The sequence below is a fragment of the Arachis hypogaea genome, chromosome 12, assembly GCF_003086295.3.
Source record: "Arachis hypogaea cultivar Tifrunner chromosome 12, arahy.Tifrunner.gnm2.J5K5, whole genome shotgun sequence".
In the NCBI taxonomy this organism is placed as follows: domain Eukaryota; kingdom Viridiplantae; phylum Streptophyta; class Magnoliopsida; order Fabales; family Fabaceae; genus Arachis; species Arachis hypogaea.
The window spans coordinates 37,832,365-37,850,031 of NC_092047.1; the positions used below are offsets into that span (position 1 = coordinate 37,832,365).

At 31.4% G+C, this 17,667-nt stretch overlaps 1 pseudogene; it reads left to right on the forward strand.

Moving 5' to 3' along the window:
- Positions 1-3,077: 3,077 nt before the first annotated feature.
- On the forward strand, positions 3,078-9,199 carry LOC112729971 (uncharacterized; annotated as a pseudogene).
- Positions 9,200-17,667: the final 8,468 nt, after the last annotated feature.

Below are 17,667 nucleotides of genomic sequence, written 5' to 3' on the forward strand. Positions count from 1 at the left end.
TAAACCAGAGAGAAATATCAAAGAGGCATATCAGAGAGCACTCATTAATACTGATAATAACAAATAGCATAAACCAGGCGAACCAAATGCACCAATTCACAAAATTCAATATTAAAAGCACAAACAGTGGCAATCGGCAAGAATTAGTATCCAAATCTAGTAATAATAATCCAATAATTCAAGACAAATACACCAGTAGCATCAATTCCCAAAGCCTTTACGAAATTCAAAAAACAGGGAAGGAGGAAGAAAAAAGAGGTAATACCATCAGCAGACATAGCAAAAATTAACAAGTTTCTTGGAGTCTTGTGGTGCAAATGGTAGAGCTTTGAAGAAATTGAATTTGTGAGATTGCTCCCTGAATTTGAGAAACAAAAATTTGTTACTATTTATCCAAAGTAAATTACATCATATCAGCATGAAAGCCTTATGCATGGCACATATACTAAATCCTATAGGAAGGAAATAGATTAACCTATGAGATAGAAATAAAATAAAGATAAGAGAATTCAGAGAAGTGTGTTTATAAGGAAAAAAATCTTAAACCAAGGATTGAATTTTGGAAGTTAATTTTTACCTTGTAGGTACGGTTTGGAAGACAGTCGCAGGATACAATTGAATCTGCAGTTTGAACAACACACAATTTCAGGGTAAATCATACAAGAGTATGAAAAATTGTCGTGCATATACAGACGTGAATAAACTAATATTCAGATGTCGAACATAAAATTTGCACCCCAATAATGTAAGATAAGAAATTCTCAGTTGAAGTTCAATCTAGACTAGGAAATATGCAGCTACCTGAATATTTACAATGAGAATAGAAGGAACATCCCCAGGTATGCTGATAGAAGGAACTCCTAAACAGCGCGCAATATGTTCAGTTTTTAGCTGAGATAGAAAGAGGTCTGCTCCAAGGGAATAGAAAGCAGCATTGGTTGGCGCAAATTCTTTCTTCTTGTCCCTGCCAACCAAGTCCAAGCAACAATGAATTCTAGCACTATCAATAATGAAAAATTTTGTTTTTGTCATGATATCCTCAACATGAGGGTGATTATAACCCAAAGGTTAATCATTAATCCCCCCAAAATGGTGTGTATACAAAAACAAGTATTTTGTACCAACCTAAAGTAGTTTTTCCCTCTGACTTTGAATGAACTTGGCTCAATTAAAGACTAAGAACCAGGGCTTTGTTTCTCTTATCCAACAAAATGGAATTGACAAACCTGCTATTGGCTTTAGTTTAGGTGCCTTGGGTGAAACTGAAACAAATGAGACCAGAGTGAGAAACAAGAAAAACTACCAAAAAACAAGGGTAGTAAACATCCGAAAACTAAAAGCAAATAAACTTGGAAACTAAATTTTTATGTTCATTTATTTTAACTTCTTGTCTTAACAGCTGGGAAATAAAAGAAGCTCAATCATTCACAAGAAACACCATTTTCGCACCCATTCTAACTCTTCTACTGACATAAAATAGAAAAATAAACAAAATTAGGAACAAAATAGCTTCCCCTGCAGAAATAAAATATAAATCAGCTCTACAACCAACCCTGATTCCAATGCAGAATTTTAAAATCCTTTGGCTGATCTTGATCTTGGTTGCTTATGCACAAAAAATTATAAGTGACCTTTAATTTTCTGCTACTGTTGCTAGGTTTCTAATGCTAGAAGGAGAGTAAGCCACAGTATATTGCATTCTGAGGCAAAGAGGTCTTTTGAACACTTACTTCACATTATATAAGCCCATCCGCACTTGATTCCCTTTCTTAAGCATAACAAATTGTTCCCAACTTTAAAACAAACTCAAATTTTATGTGTTATTTTCCTTTTCAAATTTCAGATGGTCTTATGTATTGGGTTTGAAACCAGTGCCCTTTCTTTTCCAAATGGTGCATTCCTGCTTCATTTCTACTAAGACTCAGTCAAATAAAGTAAAACACAATGAAAACATACGACCATGAACTCATGTTTGGTGCAGAAACCTAAACTTACACACATGAACATAGGACATGATAGCTCAAATGAACCTATAGTAACCATCACAGAAACTAATTTAAAACAACCAAAATGAAGATACAGTGAGCCAGTAGAAAATAATTATTAAGCTGTAGTAATTAATACCCAAATGAGTTAATAAAGTAGAAAAAAAATGCTCTTGACTAATAACTCTATATGCGTTCAATTCTTATTTAAAGTGACAGCAAGATAATACATCAAACACACTAAAGTTTTGGCATATAAGTAATGAAAGAATAATGCATCATAGTGAAACTAATATATATGTTTAGCTTTTGATAATGGCAAGAGCTTAGCTCTTGGGGCTGTGACACTAAGCTAGACAAGTTTAAGTAACTAAAATAAGGTAGAATCAAGAGTTAATAAGAGTTAGAAGTCTCTAAAACTCAAAATGATCATTTAGAGTTTGAACCGAATTCGACAGTATTTATTGTAGAAATGGCAATAATTTTCATAAATTTCTGCTCTCAATCTAGACATCCAAAAATAGTGAAAAATAGTTTTTATAAAACTTTGAGAAGTCTATTACATTCTTAAAATTTCAGTCAAACAACACCACCAACAAGATCAACAGGATGCACTATTTCTCTCAGAAAATGAAGCTACAACTTCAAAACATTCACCATATACATGTTTAGCTTTCAAGCTTCCCTTTCCTTTTCTGAAACTGAGATCATTTCCAAAAGGTGAAATTGCAAAGAGGAAGTTAAATGCAGTTAGATAGAAAAATAAAGTGATCAGAAGCATCATCTAATTGCCATAAGAGGGAAATATTACTACACTTGAAGCATTACACAAACATAAAACAGGGTAAATGAAACAAAATGGAGATACTTATTTACGCACCTAGGTTCTTGTCAAGGGTCTTGGTGAACTAGTTCAAAGCTGGTGGAGCCTTCAACCTCTGCTTGAGGATCCTCTTCTTCCTCTGCTCCTCTGATCCCGAACTGCTTAGGATAGTTCTCGACTAACGGGTTCCTCACCTTCTCCTGAAGAAATGCATGAGAATCAAAACAATGAACAATAAAAAAAAAGACTGAAAACTTAGAGTCATCCTCATGAATCTGACTGCAGAAAAACAAAAGGAGGAGAAACCTACAGCCTTATTCGAAGCTGGAAATGGCGCTTTTCCACCTCGTCAGATGTTAGGGCTTCGTCGTTCTTCACGGAAGCGAAGAAGCAGGAAGCGAGCGGCAGCGCGGATGGGAGGGCTTCGTCATTCTTCACGGAAGCGAAGAACCAGGAAGCGGGCGGCAGCGCGAAAAGGAGGGCTTCGTCGTTCTTCAGGGAGGCGAAGAACCAGGAAGCGAGCGGCAGCGCGGAAGGGAGGGCTTCGTCGTTCTTCACAGAAGCGAAGAAGCAGGAAGCGAGCGGCAGCACGGAAGGGAGGGCTTCGTCGTTCTTCGTTGGAGTATTGTCATCGCGGTGAGGGCAGGGGTTAGGGCTTTTGAAGAAGGGTTAAGGCGAAAAAATTGAAGAATGGTTAGCTAGGGCTTTCGGAGGGGGAAGCGGTGAGGCACAAAGAAGGAGGAGATTGGTGGTTGCAATTGCCATTGGGGCTTTCGAAGGAGGAGTTAGGGCAGAAGGAGTTAGCTTTTTTTCTCTAAGTGTTAGAATCACGAAGAATTGATCTATCTCTAGCTATCTGGAGCGTTTTTGTTAATTCAAGCTTCTTTAATTTTTTTTTCTAAGGGAACCTTTTGGCCACGCTTTTGAAGCGTGCCAAAAGGCTTGTAGGAAACGGCTACGCTTTTAAAACGCCACAATAATAAATTTCTGTTGCTACGCTTTAAAAGCATGCCGACATCTCTCTATGGCTATGCTTTATAAGCGTGGCAGAAAAAAACGTGGTTAAATCTCACATCAACTGCCACCCTCATAAAAACGTGGCCATAGAGAGATTTCGGCACGCTTTTAAAGCGTAGCAAAAAAAAGCGTGGCAAAATCTCTATTCAAACGCCACCCACACATAAGCGTGGCCATAGCCTACTTTTGGCCACGCTTTTAAAGCGTAGCAAAAAAAAAGCGTGGCCATAGGCCTTTTCTCTTGTAGTGATCGTTAGTAGGCAAAAGATTCGATGGTCCCAAAACGTTTGGATCATTAAATGGTTCCATAACAAAACATGTATTTTAAGTTTTTTAATAACTGCTAAATAGTTCGTTTCTAATTTTAATTACAAATTAACCCCATATATTTTATTTAATTATAAAAAATATTTTTTATTTTATAAATTATAAATTATTATTTTATCATTCATCTATTATGTTTATTAATAATCAAAAACAAAAACAATGACGAATTAGATCTTCCATTGATCGTAATAACTTTTTGGTCATCCCAATCGATTAAAAGTTTATCTTTGATCCATTACATCCGTTGAGGATTTTGAAATCATGTTTCTTAAAAAATCAATCGATTGGATTAACAAAACAATCGATTGAATTTCAGGTTTCACATAACTCAATCGATTGGACTTCAGGTTACCACAAAACAATCGATTGAAAGTTGTAAGGCAGTATGGTTTTCGTAAAAATCAATCAATTCGTCATATTACCCAGTCGATTGAACGATGACTAGAATATGGGTTTTTTATAATTCAATCGATTGTTTATATTACCCAATCGATTGAAGGCCGCTATTAAAATGATATATGAAGGTTTAATCGATTGGTATGATAATACAATCGATTAAATTTTGTACGTAACTAATGGTATATTCTAATTCAATCGATTGGTATGATCATTCAATCAATTGAAATGTGATGTAAATAAGTTTTTTTCTGCATTCAATCGATTGGTAGGATAATCCAATCGATTGAATTTTGAATCGCGCCGTTCTCAATTTTCATATCGTTTTTATAAATTTTGAATCGCACCGTGACTAATGGTTTATAAATCGATTGAGTTATGGGAAACCTGAACTTCAATCGGTTGTTTTGTTAATTCAATCGATTGATTTTCTAAGAAATACGATTTCAAAATCCTCGACGGATATAATGGATCAAAGATAAACTTTTAATCGATTGGAATTGACAAAAAGTTATTATGATCAATGGAAGATCTAATTCGTTATTGTTTTTATTTTTGATTATTAATAAACATAATAAATGAATGATAAAATAATAATTTATAAAATAAAAAATAATTTCTATAATTAAATAAAATATATGGGGTTAATTTGTAATTAAAATTAGAAACGGACTATTTAGTAGTTATTGAAAAACTTAAAAAACATATTTTGTTATAGGACCATTTAATGGTCCAAACGTTTTGGAACCATCGAATTCGGTGCCTCGTTAGTATTATTGTCAAATGACTTCTAATTTACTTTATTATTATTATTAAACCATTTTTCATAGTATACATGATACTGTGTTAATATTTATATTTAAGATCGACTAACGGTCTTTTTTCAATTAAACTCTTATTCAATATAATTCAATTTTTAAATCTTATTAACAAACTACTTTTATAAATACTACACAAAAACTTGTCTTCTCAATAAAATTATTAGAATTTTTTAGGTCAATTTTATAAATTTTATACAAATTTAGTTATTTTAGTTGATAATTATATATTTCTTTAGAAAGGAATTTTATTCTAGTAATTAAATAAAATAAAAATTATTTTAAAATAAAAAATATGCAAAAGAAAAAATTATGTTGACATTGAATTTTAATTAATTAAATTTAGAAATTATTATTGAGAAGTTTTTTATTTGACTTAAATTTTTATATGTAAAAGAAATTTATTTAATTTTTTATTTGATTTATTTTACCATTTCTCAGCTCAATTAATTTCAAACTCTTTTCTTCATCATATACGTATCAACATAGTCGCTTGGTTATTATTCTTTCCATCATTTTAGTTTTCACTCCAGGGATCTTTTGTATTCCAACATACATTTTATTATTGAAGACAGATAATTGTATTAGGATAGAGATTTTATATGGGACAAATAATTCTTCTAATTGCTAAATGATTATGTGTTGGTTTTACATTATGATTACATGACAGGCAACAAGTTGTTGCAAAGGCAAAATGAAAATAGAGTCGTTTGGTTCAAATTAAAAGAAAATATGGACTTTGTCAATATTAGTAAAAGGCGAAAATATTGAAGTTTACTATTATTATTTGTTATAATTCCAAGTTCATATTGGGACAGATGATAAAGAATTATTCGATATTTCATTAACATGATCATGACATGTGCGTGTTATTAGTTGCATGTGTTACCATTATATTAACCTTGTTCAAAAGAGAATTCTAAAGAAAATATCAACTGAAATATTTTTTTTGGTCTTTTCCAATCTCTAACTTCTATATATACCTGCATCTCCTTCATTCCTCCTAACCAAATTTACTGAAATTCTCTCTATTAAAAAGTTTATTAACTGAATTGTTTTCTTTTTTTAATTAATTTATTTATTATTGTTACTTAGATTATTTTTTTTTTGCCATGGAAATGTAGGAGTATGATTAACCATCATCAAAATAATTACAAAATATACCCCTTTTTTTGGAAAAATTAATAATTAGATATTGATCCCCTTAATTTTTGTTTTTTACATTTTTTCCTTTTCCTTTTAATTTCAGATTCAGAGAAGAGAAGCATGTCTGCTAGGGCTTTTCATCCAATTTCAATCACTACCATTCTCTCATCCTCTTCCTATGCTGTATCTCTCGTTCGCTTATCCTCGCCGCCGCAACACGCCTCAGACGACGCCGCAACCTGCTTTCGCCACCACCGCGCAAGAAACTGTTTCAATGCTTGGAGGTTAGTTAATCATCATGCCTTTTCAATTCATGGATGCATTTTCTCTTCCTTTCCCTCTGTCGTCTCTCTCATCCGCTCATCTTCGCAGCGCAACCCGTATATATGATTTGGATTTCGGAGATGACAAGTCCTTAGCTAAAAATGGATTTGCATGTTAGTTTTGATATGTTCTGTCCTGTCTTATCTTGTTGATTTCATGAATTGTGGGGAGTGAGGGGCCTACATTTAGAGTTTTTTTCGCCTTTTCACTCTCTTGGATTTGATTTGCAATGATTTTGCAGGAACCGAAGTGCCGAAAATTTGTATGGTTATGCTGCAGAGGAAGCTCTTGGACAGGATGGGATTGAGCTGATTGTTGACCCCAGTGATTTTGCCTTGGCTGATGATATTGTGAACCATGTCGTAATGGGAGAGAGCTGGACTGGGCAAAACAAGATGGGAGAGCAGTTCCTGGCGGTGGCGACGAATACTCCTTTCTGTGATGATGATGGAAGTTTAGTTGGGATTTAGTGGGATCTCGAGTGATTCACGGCTCTTTGTTGAAACGAGAGTTCCGTGCTTGGCTGCAAACAATGCTGAATCAGGTTCAGGCTCTAGGCCTCTTAGAAGTAGCATTTCAAATAAACTTGGCCTTGATATTCAGTAGCCTCTCTAAACTTCTATAGCATCCAAGTTCTCAAATTTGGTTAGTGCTGTAACTTTCATGTTTCCGTAATTTATACTAGTATAGCATAGCATGTCTTGATGTTAGAACCATTAAATAGGCATCAAAGGTAAGTAAAAAAGTTAAGTCAAGAATCCGGACAGGAGAAAATAACGGTGATCGTCAAAGCGGGAGCGAAGGAAGTCATCAATCTGAGCATTTTAGTTTCTCAGAAGTTGGTTTTGTAGACCATAGAGAGGATGCTAATTCCAGTAGAGCTAGCACACCCAGAGGTGATGTGATGCAGTCCCCTTTTGGTATATTTTCTCATGGTGAGGAAAGATCCCATGGAAAAAGTTTGAAAGAATCTGCCGATAATAGTGAAGGAAAATCTATTCACAAGATTATAACGTCTAGGGCTGAAGCATGGATTCAAAAGAAAACAATGGCATGGCCATGGAAAGCAAATGATCAAGAAAGATCGGAGGCAAAGGATGTCCGTGTTGCTGTGCCTTTCTTTTCAAATGATCATCAAGAAAATCAGTTAGTTAATCAGAAGCAAGAACACCAATAAGGTTAAAGGAATCGCCCTAGTAACAATGACGCTTCAGAATCCTGGTCCTCGTCCATCAATATTAACAGCACAAGTAGTGCCAGCAGCTGTGGAAGTGCTGAAGGTTGTGCTGTCAATAATAAAGTGGATATGGACACTAGTTGCTTGGATTATGAAATTTTTTGGACACTGATGGGGATTGGGTTAGTCATTTTATTTTTCTTTAGTGACACCATAATGTTTCTTCAATTCATTGGTGGTGATGCTTGTAACTGAGTCTTTTTCAATTGGATTTGGTTATTCCCACGGCCCCCAAAAAATATATATGTAGTCTTTCTATGTAAAAAGTTTGCACCACTACTTAAAAGTTGTACAGTAGATAGTGAAACCAAAAGGGAAAGAAAAATAGTTTTCATTTGACTAGATAGATTAGAAGAAGAATGTTTGTCATCTTTATAAAAGTGTTGTTACCTTCATTTTTCATTTTTTTTTCACCGGTGGAAGCTTTCCTTACAGCATTTTCTTTTTGCAATAGCAAAGTTTGTCATATACTATCTACTATAATCATGAGTAGTATCATTATTTTTTCACTACAATTTGTTCTCAATTTTAAGAGAACATGTGATTATCTTCTACAAGGACCCACTATAAGTCCTGTTTTTTACAAACGGGATGGGAAGGTAATAGCAGACTACTATAACATAGTGATATGTGCACCCAAGAAGGCACTATACAAGTCTATACAACAGCTGAGAGCGGTGAGTTTTTACATTATTTTCAAAGCATCTGTTTGGATTTGATATGAAGCCTTGTTATTCTGAATAACTCGAGTCCAAATAACCCAATTATATTTGGTTTGGGATAAAATGTTAGTCTACATGATGTATTACTGTCACTAGCAGTGGCTAGCATTACTACATGGACTTGGCATAAAATAGTGACTATATGAATTTCCTTTCATCTATGATTCTCATACATAATAGAATGTTGATTACATTCGTTTAATGTAGATTGGTGGCAGTGGCATTCTTATATCACCCTTGACCTACATTTTTTTTATGCGGAAACGCCAAGATGGCGCTAGCTACTTTCTGAACTTGGACTGTAGCCATTATGATTAATGGATGAAACCTTTTTCATATACTATGGATGCAGAAGCGCATTGACTTTGATGAAAGCTGCAAAGTACACCCCCGTTCAGAATTAGAAACTAAAAACGCATTTCTTGATTTTCATTAATAGCAACTTCTAGATTGATATTGGTTGGAAGTTTTGTAGCGAGCAAGCCTGTATTTTCCTCCTTTTGTCTCTCTTTGGCACTTGTTAATAATATGGATAAAGAAGTGAGTTCGTTTTCTTGGTAGCCTTTGCTTTTTGTTTACTTCTTTAGTTGGAAAAAGTATAGTTGAAGTTGAAGGTTCAATTGCTATGAAATATAGCTTTGGTGTTGTATTTTTTAACTTTCTATTATATTTTTTAACAATGGCTTAAGATAGATCAATTATATCTTATAAATTCAGAATATGTTTAAACTTTGCTCTTATTCTTTTTTTGGATTAAGTTATATTGTATCTATCATACTCAGCAATAATTAGTTATGATAATATATAGGTTACTAATAACTTATATTAACTGATAAAGTAAAGGAATTAGTAATATAGAATTGTAATATGTAGAAGAAGGATAAATTAGTGTATAAACTAATGAAAAATAGCTTAGTAATTTATCTTTCAAAGAAAATAGAAAAAATATCTAATAAGATAATTCCTCACTCCCAAATATCTTCATACTCTACTTCCACCTTGCTCCTATATTTCCAAGCATTCTCTTGGATTATGAGACACAAATCGTTGTACTCCTCTAAAATCAGATCCACGACAAGTCTCATTCGTGTGGAGTCGTTAATCTGATTAGAACACCAATAATATAATTCTAATTAGAAGTGTGTTGAAAAAATTATGTTAAAAATACTTTGTTATAAATATTACCTGAATATTGAAGTCATCTTGTAGAGTACATTCTCTCATCCAACTGGTCACCCAAACTCCGCTATTATTCCTAAGATATAAAGCATTCAACAAATAGTTATTATATACATATAAGATATAAACTATTGAACTTGTTATGATATTCAAAAACAAAAAAAAATTGAGAAGACTTACGATATATTTTTTTGAGTGGGTAGGCCAAAAAGTGGAGCAATCTACAACTTTAGACTTATAATTATAAAAAATATGATCATCTAACATCGCTTCTAAATAAGTTGCCTATACAAGAGTGAATTGTACATGATTTAAATTGACTAAGAGTACTAGTTACAACAAACGGTTATTTAAATTGTAAAATTGTTAAGCGATTCTAGATGATTGAGTACTGATTTAGAACAAATAATTACCACTTTTATTGCGTTCCTTTTGCGTTGTTGATGTTTTTCAACACAAGGCAGTGAATCCAATAAGATTATGCGACGACTCGTAAAGTCAACAATAACCAAATCTATTCTTAATATATAAAAGTAGATACATAAGCATGCACCATATTACTTTTGAGACATTTCTTTCCTCCTACTAATGCCATGTCAGCAATATTGCTTACTTGGCATAACTTTTGAATCAACTACTCAATTCTTGCCAAATCAACTATTATTTCCAAATAAGCAAAAAAATAAAATATACAAATAAAAAACTAAAAAATAGAATCCCATAAATTTGTAACCTCCAAATATATTGAATTCATATTCCTATATTTATTATATCTTACCGTTATAAACAATACAATAAATTTATAACCGCAACAATTAATTTATAAATTAAAAGTTTAAAATATAAAAATTATATTTTGTTATTATAATTATGTTTATTATAATCATTTTAATTTTTGCCAATGAGTTATACCTCAAATGGCATAGTCTCCCATATTGATCGCGAGTTCGAGTCTCTGTATCTTTGGTAAAAAAAATAATCATTTTAATTTTTAGAAGTAACACTAGGTACAAAGAACTATTATTGTAGTTTTTACTTATTATTAAAAACAAATTCTATTTTATTTTACCAATATACATTTTGAAAAGAATATTTGAAAACTAAAAAAAAACAACTTTATTAAAAGAATATCAAAACGAAACCGAAAAATATATGATATTAGACATACATTTTCAGATTAGATACATTCGTAGTATATAAGATGTATCATGCATGCATGTTTACCTCAAAACACTAATTAACTATTTTCTTTTTTTTACTAAAAATGTTTAACTTTTAGCTTTTGTTGCGTATATTTGTATATATAAGATGCATCATGCATGGATACAAATCTAAATATATAATTATTACAATAATATGTTGACCGCAACTCCATAAGTCTAGGCCATTGACTATGTCAATTGCATTGCCAACTTTAGAATAATTATTATTTGGTTAGAATCAACCACTCAATTCTTGCCAAATCAACTATTATTTCCAAATCAGCAAAATATATATATATACACAAATAAAAAACTAAAAATTAGAATCCAATAAATTTGTAACCTCCAAATACATTGAATTCATATTCCTATATTTATTATATCTTACCGTTATAAACAATACAGTAAATTTATAACCGCAATAATTAATTTATTAATTTTTATAAATAACTTACTAAAGGTAATAAACATCCATATTACAAATGTCATAATAATATTATTAATCATAATAAATTTTATATTATAAATATTTAAATTCCGTACCATTTAAACTACATATATAAGTCTCTTATCACTATTCTTTCAAATAATATCAAATTTAGCACAAAAATATTATTTTCGAACTGCACATCTCAAACTTACTCAATAGAGCCTTATTCTTTCAAAGCAGAACGATTAAAAATCGAATAACTATCCAAGATCTAATGGCCATGCAATGAGAATCTGATGATCAGGTATGACAAAAAAAATCACATGCATCATACATTCATATTTACTCAAATACCATATACCTAATGATAACATAAATTGAATATTGGAATAGGAAAAGATCTTCACAATTTTAGCAACTACAAACGAAATTGATGACAAATTAGGATGGAACTATGTTAAATGTAAAAAGTGTCAGAAGAAAGCATATAAAAAAAAGAAACAACTACATTTTACGTTATAAGTATTTAAATTCCATACCATTTAAACTACATATATAAGTCTCTTATCACTATTCCTTCACATAACATCAAATTTAGCACAAAAAAATTATTTCCGAACTGCACATCTCAAACTTACTCAATAGAGCATCATTCTTTCAGAGCAGCACGATTAGAAATCGAAAAACTATCCAAGATCTAATGGCCATGCAACAAGAATCTGATGATCAGGTATGACAAAAAAATCACAACATGCATCATACATTCATACTTACTCAAATACCATATACCTAATGATAACATAAATTGAATATTGGAATAGGAAAAGATCTTCACAATTTTAGCAACTATAAACGAAATTGATGACAAATTAGGATGGAACTATGTTAAATGTAAAAAGTGTCAAAAGAAAGCATATAATAAAAAGAAACAACTACATTTGCGGCACATGTAATCAAACACCACAATATCCAACAATAAGGTAACTCTATATACTTTTCATAATCTCATCTATCAAATTATTAGTTGCTAGCACAATACTTATTTTAGGTTCAGAATTCAATTAAAGGTTTTAGATCAAAGTGTTACAACAACTTTTGTACTATTTGATGGCGACGCAAAAACTTATTGGGCACAACTGCTTCAAATCTAATGACATTTCAGAAAAATAATGACATTGAAGCATCAACCCATCAAGAGATTAAGGAGAAAGAAAACCATACAAATTCAAGACACATCTTTGAAAGAAGAACATACATACAAAGATAGAACCAAATAACACAATAGAAAGTGCATCAAACTCAACAATTCATAAAGAACATGTCTTCGCAAGAACCTACGACAAAAAGAAGAAAGTACCAACTCTAACAACCAACAAAAAAAAGGAGGACGAGCGCCACATAAGATGATTAAGTCCATCAACTAAAACAAATGCAAAAATCAAACCACCAAATAAAAATGTCACTTTGTACAACTCCAACATCCAAATCTTTTGTACTACAAATTATTTAAAATAAAACACCTTTTAAATTTAACTTCAATTTACACATATTTAATTTATTTCTACAAAATATAACAATTTTTAATATTTATTATATACTATCATTAATTTACTGTCCCGCGCATCGCGCGGGTCTCATTCTAGTATAAATATAGTTCTTCATAGATAGGGATAAAAACCTGCAATTAACCTTAAACCATTATAAACATTAGGAAATAAAATATTATATTAATGGGAAACAAATTGGTCACTTATACCTTAATGACGTGACTAACTTTCAGTGACATATAAGCACCAAAGAAATCCTAGATAACCTCGGTCGGTTTGTATTTGTCGCTTAAAGCTTATCGCTGCAAACACAAAAATAATTATTAAATGAAAATATGTTTTCAATTTAACAACTACTTTTGAATTGATAATTTCATTATAAACTTTACTCGTGTGAGTACATGGTATGGTTTAGTCTCGGAAAAAGAACTTCTTAATAAATTAGTATATCCACTCAAACTATTAGACAAAAATATTAACTAATAATTTAGAAATATTATAGGGATAAATTTACTGAAAAATGTTCATGCATGAACCAGCAAATTGGATCTTCATTCCTACAGCAAAATACACGTGCCATCATAAGTGCAACTAGGTTTATAACCTATAATATATTAAATTTATATGTAAAACATATTTATAGTAAAATACAAATCACAAAAATATAATTACAAGAAAAAGTATAATATGCATTGACTTTTATGCTTACTCGTGATTCGACATATTTCTCCGGCACAAGACATCTAAAAATGTCCTTCTATAACCTTTTTCATTTGAGATTACCAACTCTTCAGAATTGCCAAAGTCATAAAATGGTTAGCTAGGAGAATCATAGAATTTTTAAACTATTATATATTACACATAATCATAAATCACACGTACGGATCTAATGTATCCGAAAAAATATAGGCTATAACATCAGCTTGAGAATCGGTTAACATCATCGAAGGTGTAGGCTCAAATGCAATAAGTGTCCACCACTGCAGTTAAAAAAATAGTTTTAAAATTAAACTAAAAAATAAAGAAAAAAGAAAAAAGTAAAAGAAAGAAGAAAAAAATAAGGTTACCTTTGGCAGTACAACTCCTACTCTAACATGTGCTTCACGAGTGATATCTGAATGGAATAACTTTTTGGGTTGAATCGGTAAGATACTAGTAAGATCACTACTAGTTTTTGTACTTTCTGAAGATTGCACAACTACAGTAAGATCCAATATTGAAGTACTACTTGTGGAAGTTATCTGTTGTGCCATGATCACATCAATCTTTTGGTGTAGAACATGAATTATCGATTCTAAATTTTCTATCCTTTTTGTTAGATCGTTAAACATATTCTTGACCTGTATATTTTCTATTGGAATAATCTTTTACTACTTACTCAATAGTATTTTATCTTGTATTGTACCATATAACCCCTTAGGTTGAATATATAGCAAATTTAGTTATAAAAGATAAGATAAGATGAAAATAATAAAAATTTTAAAAATATTTTATTTGTATCTTTTTTATAAAAAAAAGTTATCTAATTAGAGTAAGATAAAAAGAAGTTAAGAATAATAAGATTATATAAAATAATCTAATTTTATCTTTTTTCAAAAATTAATATTTAAATTATAACCTCATATTTATTATTATTTTAATATAAAAAAGGATACCAAATTTTGGGCGTGGAAATTAATTAATTTTGGATAAATTTTTATTTTTAAATTAAATTTAAATCATAGATTATTGGTTATCATATTTAAATTATTAAAAAAGAATTAGTTGTGTGCAACATAACCTTATTCTTATATAAACACTCAAGCATAGAACACTATTAACTATCTTTATTAAAACTAAAATTATAATCTAGTAGAGCAATGGAAGAAAAAGTAGTAGACGATCACATTGGATCTTCTTCGATGGAAATCATTGAAAATTCTCCATTGAAGCAAATACTACATGCAATAGAGGTAATATATCCAAATCATGATAAATTATAATGTTATTTATATATACCTATGCTAATTTTCTTTTTATAATGTAGTCTTTATCCAAGAGAGTTGATGAGATGGAGAAAGCAATGTGGATGGCGAAGAAGTCACTTGATAAGCTAACTGCCCTTCAATGTAAAATTGATGAGAAGCATCATGAGAAATTTGATCAAACGGACCTATATGAGATGAAGAATAAATCCTGTGGTGATGTAACAAAGAAGAACTCTTGTTCGTTGCAAGTAAAGTCCGAAAATTGTGTATTTACGGATTTATCTGACAAAAATAAGGACGTTGAGATTTTGCACAACCTGCCACCATCGTTCTGCAAAGGGATGCAAACATGCGTCAATGAAGAAGGAAAGTCGAAGCCAAATTCAAGAATGGATTTTCAAACAAATAGCAAAACCCATACAACTGTGCAAGAACATCTGAGTACGTTTGTAAGGCAAAAGGAAAAATTGGAAAGATTTAATAATCCACTATCTATCCAAAATATGGCGTTTGCACGACCAGCTAAAATGCCAAAACTTGAGCACAAAGGTCAACTATCAAGCAAGATGGCGAAAACTAGAGTACGCAAAGGGCCTTTAACTTTCAGCATAGACAATACACGGTTAACGAGCTCTCGAAACAACAAAAAATGGCTTTCAAGTCAATTTCTATCCCAAAGGTATTTCATATAGTTAAAAATAAGTTATTGGCATAGTATTCAAATATGTATATTGTGGATAACCTTTATGTTTTGTGCAGAATCTTAATTGTTCATTCAAACCACCACAAGATATGAGGTTGAGTAAGGACTTAGTCAATATGGCTATGTACATCATTGCTGCTGATAATGATATAGTGTGTGCATTTTTTTGTTATCTTTTATTTTTAATTTTAGTTATCTCTGTGGCTAACGTAGTGGCTTTGTGTTAGAGAGGATTTTATTCATATTCACGACACAACTGCAACTAGAGAAGATCTGTTCTGTCTCGTACCTGGAAAACAGGTGTCTGAACTGGTAATAAAGCTGATGGCATTGAAGATAACATCAAATATTAGCATGACCAAATTAAAGAATGTTTGGTCCTTTCCACCATCATTTGCGATAAGTCAAAATCTTGATTTGCTCATTTTAACTAAGTAAAATAAATAACCATTGTGCTCAAACATACCTAGGATGATGTGTCATTACATATGGAGGATTATGACCTACTGAAAAAATATGCACATTATATGCCACCAACCCGTGACCTTCAATTTGTAAGTTCTCATTAATTATTGGAATATTTTTATTATAATAAAAAGTACTCAAATATATACTTAAACATATTACATCCTATTTGTTATACAGATATATGTCCCAATTAAAGAGAACGATCACTAGTATCCAATGGTAATGAGTATTCTTCCTGAAAAAATACTTTATCATTTAGACTCTCACTGTAACGTTGAAGATGATGAACCACGCACGCATCATATTAGAAATATAGTAAGTTCACCTACTCCGTTGCAAAGCAAATAATATTACTTCGAATAATAAAGCACAATATTCTTATCACAGGGAGTGGCTCTTTTTGAAATAATATTTTCAGAGAAGTATGCAGAATGTGGTATACATCAAATAGTAAATTTCGAGGGTTGGGAAGTCTGTAGAGCAACAGGATTCCTAGGTGCACAAATAGGTAATTATTCAAATTGCTGGTTATTTAATTCAATAGATATATATATTTTGCTTTCGACGGCCTTATGTTGTATTACATGATACGTTTTCACACAGCAATGATTCAGTTGTATGGGTTATGCAATGGATGGATGTACAACAGGAATTCACTCCTGTGGTCCCCCCAAGGTAACTTTTAACATAGACAGTTTTGCTCTTTAATTACACTAATACATGTGTTAACGTTTAGTAAAATAAATTACAACTGCATGAGGAAAGGAGTAGAAAGTATTTAGCATTGGATTTCGTCACCGAAGGTTAGAATAAGATACGGGCAGATGTTAACGAGAGATTTCAATTATGGTGGCTTATGATATACCCATAGCATCTTTACTGAAATTGGAAAGATTTATTCATGTCTTCTTGTTAGACTTACTAAAATAGACAAATTTTTTAATTATGTATTTTTTATCTCTCTCATTGTGTATTACTTTTACGTTATCCTATTAAGAACTTACTTATAATTTTGGATAAAACTAAAAATCATCAGTGTTATTTACCTCAATTTTTTTTTTCAAATTTTTTTATGATGAACTCATCTTTATTAAAGTAAAAAAATAAACTGTATAATATATATTAAAAAACAAAAAAGAAAGAGTGCTGAGCTCGTGTTTAGCTTTTATCTTTATCTTGCAATATGGTGATTAATCATGTTACGCAGTAAAATGGCTCTTGCTATACATATTTGGATTAGAAAAGATTAAAAGAAAAGAAGCAAAAGAAAGAATATATAAAATGCTCCCATGTTACTTCCACATCGTATCCTTCTCCCTCCATACAAAAATAGAATATTATAATGGGAAAATAATTAAATAACAGAAAGAAGAGTG